Below are 8,460 nucleotides of genomic sequence, written 5' to 3'. Positions count from 1 at the left end.
CCACCAGTTGTTCTTTTTGCATTATTATGATTGAGCAGCTAGCTGGCTGACCTGAATATGAAGGAGCCTTTGTGGGTTTCCGTGAGTCTATATCCTCCTGAAGAGTCCCTTTCTCTTCCGAGCCCTGCTTAACACATGTGTACAGGAGGAGCCCTGTATTCATGACCTCAATGTTTGAGACAAAAAATAATCATGGATATCTGAACAATGAGAGTAAAAGCATTAAGGTAACATGTTGTACTTTTATGGTTTTTGTAAAACCGAAATAAAGTCTTTTGAATTGAATGTTGTTCCAGCTTATATTTCACACGCTTTACATAAACCTGTATTCCTTATGAGTGTTTGCTTTTTCCTGAATTAAACCTCAAATAAACATGTTTATCCATTGTTTTAATTAAATAACGTTATAAGCTGTAACTGGTCAGTGAAATACTAAACGTACTAAAAATGTGTATGTTTTGCTCTTTCTAGCCACGCCGCCCCTGACTCCGCCCACTGATTCAATCTTCGGTTATTCCCGCCCCCTGATTCTCCACCCACAGTTCCCCTACTTTTTTTCCCACTTCGACCACTGGACTAACTGCGATAAGAAGTACCGGTAAAAGTATGTTCCATTTATAATATCAAGCTGTTCTGTATTTGTTCTATCAGGCGAGGGTCTGCAAGGTCATTCATTAGCGGTTTCGGCATTTTCTTGCAGCGCGCGCCCTGCATTATTTCCGACTTCGAACTAAGTCGAAGGTGCATGATAGAGCGGCCTCCTTCAGGAAGAAAGGTATGTGGCCTTGAAGTCGTTTGGTTTTTAATCAAGTGAGGTGCTGGGCAAGTAAGGAGAGTTTGCTGGAATACTCTCCGTGTATTTTCAGATCGAGCTGGTGTGATCAGAATACGGCAAAGACTTATCGTTCCCACAGCTGTGGTAGGAGGTACCGTAGGTCGTGTGTTCACGTCTACGTAGTGAAAAGGTTCCTGCTGGGAAGCATAAACTTCGTTTTTTGTCCAAATAGGCCCAGCCCGGGATTTCCATTCCCCACCAGACGGGTGCAACCTTGATGGAGTGAATTTCTTCCATCCGGTAGAGTTTCCTTTTTAATAAATTAATTGGAGGAGACGGAGTAGCGTTGAGAAAAGGATTTTGAACATTTAGTGATTTATTGCTGTGTTTATCTTTATACATAAAACCAATGTGCGCATTATTCAGAAAGCCCCTGGAGGTTCCCTGGGGCTTGAAATGCGTCGGCAGTTGCACTAATAGGCATTTGTATTTACATGTATATTGGTTTTCGCGCTGAGGAACTGTGAAGTGAAATTGTCTGTTATTTGTACACAATGTTTTTTCCAGCTTTTGCACTTGAATTGCACTTGCAAAGAAACGCTTTGCAATGATCAATTGTGAAGCATTGGTTGATGGATTATATTGATGTTTGTTTTCTTGTGATAAATGTTGTAAATATTTGCAAACGTTTTGTCAATGTATGAATAATTTTATACGTGTCTTTTTGGAAGAAAGTAGGAGTGTTTCTGCTCAATTTTTTGAACGTACATACATGAAAGAAAAAATCAGATATCACGAAAATGGTTTAATAAATAACCACATCATATACAGTTTGTCTTATTGTGATCAGTGCTACAAAGAAAAGGCATACATTGTTATGAATCCGGGGCCCCCACTCTTGTGTTTAATTGATCACAGCCCTATCTGGTGTTCGTCCTGTTTGGGCCTTACTCCACTTTGCTAAAGGCTTTTAGAAAGTTGTCATTTTCCTGCCCTTAGTTATTCGTGCCTGCAGCCTGTCTTGAGTGATAAGACTGGGTGTAGCTGAAAGTTACACTTTGTGAATTCTTACAACAGTCGCACAAAAGAGCGACGGGAAGTGATTCAAAGGGGTGGTTTGCTGGACTCCCGATCAGAGCCACAGGGACATAAAAGGCTCCCACCATCTTGAACCCAGACCTGTAACCAGCCTGAGTGAGTCCTAAACCCCTAAGAAGTGTCCTACTAGTCCTGGACGTTTGGTTGTGGTGCTAAAGGTGCCCAGATGCCATTCTCAAACTGCTCTGAGAACCAGCTGGAGACTGGGACCAAACTCGACACTGACACAGGCTCGCTGGCACTTGTGTTGGTCTATAGCCCCCCTCAAGCTATGGCCACATTTCCTACATCCTTGGGTGAGCAGATGGCCTCCTTAGTGGTAAACTTTGCTAAAGTTCTCCTAATTGGGGACCTGAACTATTGGTTCAACAACACCGCAGGCGGCCCTCAGGCGGTCGAACTTTCGGAGCTCCTCCTGAACCTGAACCTGGTCCAACATATACACTCCCCCACTCACGAAAAAGGACATATTCTGGACCAAGTATGGTCACACAATCTTTCACTATCGTCTCCTTCCATCACGCCTTGCATCTGGTCTGACCACCACTTCATCCAGTTTACAGCCACTGTCAATGGCTATACTAAGCCTCTGCCCCGGGCGGGGGGGGGGGGGGGGGGGGGGGTGGCTGTAACCAGAAATTGGAAATCCTTAAACACATCGGCCTTTGTCGACACTCTGAAAACCACTCTACCCACTTTTTAGGTCTCGGCAGCAAAACCTATTGCAGTTGAAATGCCTCCTAAGGGAGACAGACCGGGGCACGCGCAGATTGTGGTATGTGGACGCGCTTCTAAAGAGTCGCGCTTGCAAAGACGCGCTTACACATACACACACAGCCCGCTTTCGCTTAGCTAGCATGCACTAACGGCGCACGCACACACACAGCAAACTCCTTCCTTGAACACACACGCGTGCACATACACACGCGCACACATACATACACACACACGCGCACACATACACACACGCACATTGCCCCCCCCCCCGCCCCACTCACCGCATTGGCAGCCGCAACAACTTCTGACTTCTGCAGCCATCGCGGGGCTCTCCCTCGGGCGTCAGTACTGCTTCTCTGGCCCAGTCACTCCGTGGGTGCGGGCTTCCCATAGAAAACGGAAGTCCTGCCCCACGACAGTCGTAACGCACCCGAACTTCCGGCTGCACATCGCGACATCACTAGTGCCAGTGCGTAGCTCACAGCATGACTCAGGAGTCGGTCGTAATACGAACACACTTGTTCTTTCACTGGGATCCGGCCTGGGGCAGAGCGTGGGAGGCCCCACCCGCCCGAAAACCCATGGTGCAGCTAAGAAAAGGAATGCGAAAAAAAACACAGCAGGGGAACGGCAATCCATCCCAGCATGCGTGCCTCCTGACACCGGTCGGATCTTACTGCTCTGCGGACAAGGAAACAAACACCATGTGATCTTTAGTAGACTGTACGTGAATGGGCTTTGTCAGTTTAAAGTCATGAACTGTGCGGGACGTAAATCAAGAAGTTATGCTGCCTTGGTTTCTATTTGTGTCGTGTCACCCAGCGCATTATGTTTCGTTAAGAGAAGTGCCTTAAACCATGAAGGAACATGTCAGCAAACCTTACCCACTCACTCCTTTCTCCACAGGCTTGTCTTTCCGAGAGGCTTGGCCTATGTGTGCTTAAAACACGTGAAATAGTCGGTGCGTTACACTTTTTGGGCGCCTCTCTGTGGTATTGCATGAAGATGTGGCACAATAACCCCATTTAAAACAAGGCGGACCTATTGGCTTTGCCAGTTTTTTAGTTAGCAGTACGAGTTAAGTAATTGTCGGAGTCATTACAATTTGAAAATGCTTCAAGTAAGAACATGTCGCAGAATTTAACATTAGCAAGGTATGTGGCGAGAGCCAATTATGATTGTTGCCCCTCCTCTTCCTTTCACACTACTTACATTTACTGACTCTCACTGCTATACACTTGTGCCGTTTATCCCCCCCTATGTATTTATGAAATTATGCATCCAACATGTCACCCCCCACTTCTTTATCATTGTCTGTCCTTTCTGCCTACATGTACTTCCTGGCATCTCCTGACCATCGCAACGCCCCCTCACACTCTGATCTCACCTCTAAACACTTTATCTTTTCTTTGGCTTTTCAGCAGCTAAGTATACTCTTTCACTTACAATGGGCACATATGTGATTGTTGTCTGTAACACACTTATGACCCGTTTGAAAGATTTGCACTACCTTGTGAGAAGTTGGCCTGATGTATGATGTCCACAGTTCTGTGGGCACCTTGTATCAGTCCAAACAATCCCTTATGGTGGTGGTTGTAAAGTCAACCTTATAGACAAGCTATCCTAGGGGTAGCATGGACTAAGCAGTCTTAGGCTAAACTCAAGAGGGCATGTGAAGCCAGCTGTTTTACCATATGTAATCCTGTAATATCAAATGAACGGACACCACACAAGTTATATATCATAAAAATATATGTATTTATTACTAGAATAATATCCTGCACTCTTTATGAGTGTAGAAGCACAAGCGTTTAAACAAAAGCACAGTTAAACATTCAAAAGTTGCACAATTTTGGATAGGCCCGGTGGCCACTCAAACCATATACTAAAATAGTGGTATAAGTACCACCTCTCGAACAATGGTAAGGCCTAGGGCGTTGTGAATCACTGGGACTACTCGGGACTAGCAGTGATGAAGTCGGGAGAGACCCGCGGGACACAGGTGCAGTGCCTAAAACACAAGCATATGCCAATGCAAAGTCAATGGCGCGTAACAGTTATCGAGTTACTGTTTTGGAAATCTTCCGACTGGACTAGAACTACCACACTTAAAACTAGGACACTAGAGGTGTAAACCACTACAGGAGCACCGTTGTTAGTTTGTTACCTCACCCACAGGAAGCGGGTGCATAGGTGCCAAAGTGTCGGGTTTCGTCGTGTAGATTTATGGAGCCCGGAGATGAAGATGCTGCAGGCAGCCAGGAGGGAAGAGTCCGGTTGGATCCAAGGGTGGATCGAAGATGTAGAGTACCTGAAAGCAGAGGGGACAGAGTCTGGGTCACTAGCCAGTGACCAGGATGGAACCAGGAAGGAACCAGGCAATGTCGGGCGCAATCAGGTGGTTGTTGTGAAGCTTGTCTCCGCTGCCACGTGGACTCTGAGGCATCGACGATGACCAGGAGTGGAGCACGAGCTGTCCCACGAAGGCTCTTGCTGTCAGCTTCCGGATCGTAGGTAACAAGCCTTGGCAAGTGCAACCCACGCAGGATTGGAAGATCGCTTCTTACTCGGACAGCAAGGCAGAGCGATGGCTCCTTTTTAGGGGAGCGAGGGCAAGCCTCGAGCAACCAGACTGGCAAGTTAGATTTCAAGGTTCGTCGGTTCTGGGGCCACTAGCCAGCAGGCAAGCGACCGAACCAACTCGTCAAGCAGGAAAATGCAAAAGGGCCCTACGCAGCACTGGATGAGTGTGGAGGGGAGATCTTCGTGCACAAGCTGCTCGGGGCTTCTCAAACCCCAATGCACAGCTTTGAGGGTGCCTCAGAAGCTGCACGGTCAGCACTTCGCAGTCTTTCCAAGATGGCCGGCTTCACGCTTCACGTCGCCTCCACGGGTCTCAGATTCGCTGGGACTGTGGATCGGGCTGTTAGAAGTCAGGGAAGCTGGGTCTTGTCGATCTCTGTCGCTCGAGTTCCGGCGGGAAGTGCAACAAAGCAAACCGTTTGGCACTGGATGATGCCTGTTTGCACAGGGTGGTCACTCCTTGACCACAAGGGAGTTTCTTCAGTCTTCTCCGTCGAGTGGGATGTTGAAGGGTCCAGAGTTTCGTTTCAAAGTTTCAGTCAGGATAATCTGATGCTCCTACCTTTATTCCAAATCAAGGGGCTGGATTACCTGCTAGGTCCCTCCTATGGGTAGAACCAGGGAAGGGGGTGGTTACACCCCTGTCCCTTTGTCCAGTTTCGCGCCAGAGCTGGGACTGGAGTGTCCCAGCACCGGTTTGAACTGGACTATGCATGGGAAGCCTTCTGCTCCCCAGGCAGTGTCTAATTTCATTCAACCCTCCCTGCTACAATCCACTATCTCCTGTCTGGGGTGGTGTAAAACTCCCCTTTAACAGGATATCTATTGTCCAGGCCTCCCCTGCCGGAGTTTCGGTCAGCAGCAGGAGGCCAGACTCGTGTCTGTGGCAGCAGCGTCCATTTTGTGATGCTGTGGCTTTGGTTAGGTTTAACCGCGTATAGTTAAAGTAACATGTCTTCTCCCTCTAGAAGGGTGGAATGCTACCCCTGTCGCCAGGACTGGCGAGGGGGTAGTATTCCAAAGCGTATGACACCTTACACGACATGTTTTGATAAAGCCAAACCAGAGTTAGCAAATAACCGCGAGAATTATAATGCACTTAAGAGTGTATGGTATGGCAATATCCCGGAACAGCTAAGGGAGTTGGTCCCGACAGCTGCAGACAGGCTGAGCTCATGCTAGAGCACCATCTCGCATAAAACCAAGCACTCTGCCTCCAGGATTGTTAAGGCCTGCCATAGGAGTGACTTACAGGTGTATATGTGTCCAGTTCTAGGGGTAGATATATGGTAGGCCTTGGATACACCTTTGCCCTGGGCACCTATAGTGCACTGTACAGGGGCTGATAAGGTGAAACAATGTCCAATTGGGTATGTACCTAAAGTACATGGAATCCATTTTACAGAGAGAGCAGATAGTCTGGGGCCCTGATTAGCAGGGTCCCAGGCCAACTAAGTCGAAAACCAGCTAAACACTAGGCAAAAAATCTGGGGTAACCATAGTCAGGTATTCACCTTCCTACATAACCCCCCCCCCCCCCCCAAACGAAAGGAGTTAAGGCTATCCTTAACCAGGTAAGCCTACATTGCCTAAGTGGCCATATAAGGAAGTACCTGCACTAGCATGGTTACCTCCTGTCTCATGGTCCACTAAGCAATCCCTCACCCTAGGGGTATCAGAGGGTCTCCACCATAAGGAATCTCTACCTGTGGTGTGTTTTGGCAAAGTAAAAGGCTGGTGTGGGAATGGAGTATTGAAGTGAGGCTCCACTAATGTAGGGCTCAGCTTCCTCCAATCACTATCCGCCATGGATGCCTTTCTTTCCATGACTGAGTTGCACTGTGCTCTCAGGGTCAACCTCTGGCTACCTAAAGCTGGAGGCTGGGTCCCTTTTGTTGGTTTACTGGAGGGACAGTTCAGGTTTGGGGCCTTTGGGTCCCAGGTTTGGCTGTGCCCTACAGAATCCATCTGGGGGAGGCTCCTAACCAAGTTTAAGGGAGTTCCCTCAGGAGTTTTTAACTTTTTCACCTTGCTAGGGCTGCTAGCTTTGGTGCCCCTAATCTGCTGATGGGGTGGTTCTTTTGGACAGGGGGCCCTTTTGGGTCCACCACTGGCCTCCCTGACCTCTACAGCCCTGGGCTGACTGAGGCAGGGTAGAGAGGGCAGGTTACCTGCTCCAGACTGGGTCCTACCTGGGAAGGGTCCACTCACATAAGGGGCTCTGTCAGGCTAGGACTAACCACCTCTTGGACAGTTTCTTTACCAGGGGTAAGATCAGTTCCCTGAAGAGGCTGATCCTTTCCTAAAGTCTGGTGGGAGGGAGATTTCTCCTCCTCCTCAATGCTCTCTGTGTGGAGTGATCCATTGTTTCAGGCTTCACAACACATGAATCAGTTTGAGTTTGGGCTGTGGCCATCACAGCCCCACCAACCTTTTCAGGAAGGGACTCAGTTTGGGTATGGGCTGTTACCATCACAGCCCTGCTAACCTGTTCAGGGAAGGAATCTGCTTGAGATTGGGCTGAGACTGGCACAGCCCTCCTGACCTGTTCAGGGGGGACATCTTGGATTGTGGCTGTGGCCAACACAGCCCCACTAACCTTTCTATGGAGATTTACCATTTTAGAATGGGTTTCCTGCTCAACCTCAGCCCAGGCTGAGATTTCTAGATCATTCCCCAGTAGACAATCTACAGGCAAGTTTGATGACACTGCCACTCTCTTGGGGCCAGTGACACCTCCCCAGCTGAGATTTACCACTGCCATGGGTTGATCTTTCTGCACTCCATCAATGTTGGTCACCTGGTATGTGGCGCCAGGTAGAAGTTGCCTTGAGGGGACTAGGCTCTCAGTCACCATAGTGATGCTAGCCCCTGTGCCTCTATAGGCCTCAACTTTCAGAACATTGATGAGGGGCTCCTGTATGTACTTGTCCAAAGTGTTGGGACAAGCAGTGAAGTTGGAAAACCCCATGCCATTTTCACAGACAAGAGTATCTATGGTAGGGGACCTGGTTAGGCCAGAATCCTCCTGAGTTCCCCAAGTATACCCAACCAATTTCTTGGGGGCACTCCCACCGCTGGGGATTACTACTAGTAGTACCAGGAGGTGTTGGAGTATTACCTGGAGGAATATTCTCCTTATTGTTGGCCTTAGGGCAACTGCTGTCAGTCTTCCAATGGCCAGGCTTTTTACAAGTATGACAATAAGGCTTTTTCTGGGTAGAGGAAAGTGTCTTGGGACCCCCCCATCCTTGGAGTTTTGGGGCCCTGGGGAAGTCTTGTCTTTA

At 48.4% G+C, this 8,460-nt stretch overlaps 1 long non-coding RNA gene across 1 annotated transcript in view; it reads left to right on the top strand.

Moving 5' to 3' along the window:
* The first annotated feature begins 545 nt into the window (after positions 1-545).
* The window catches only part of LOC144827024 (uncharacterized), a 139,132-nt gene continuing 131,217 nt past the window's right edge, over positions 546-8,460 (top strand). Inside the window, exon 1 of the long non-coding RNA XR_013609982.1 lies at positions 546-604. This is a non-coding gene — a long non-coding RNA (uncharacterized LOC144827024). The remainder of the gene's footprint in view (positions 605-8,460) is intronic.

Source organism: Lissotriton helveticus, chromosome 4_1 (genome assembly GCF_964261635.1).
Source record: "Lissotriton helveticus chromosome 4_1, aLisHel1.1, whole genome shotgun sequence".
Classification (NCBI taxonomy): domain Eukaryota; kingdom Metazoa; phylum Chordata; class Amphibia; order Caudata; family Salamandridae; genus Lissotriton; species Lissotriton helveticus.
This window is presented reverse-complemented; position numbering and strand designations above follow the sequence as displayed.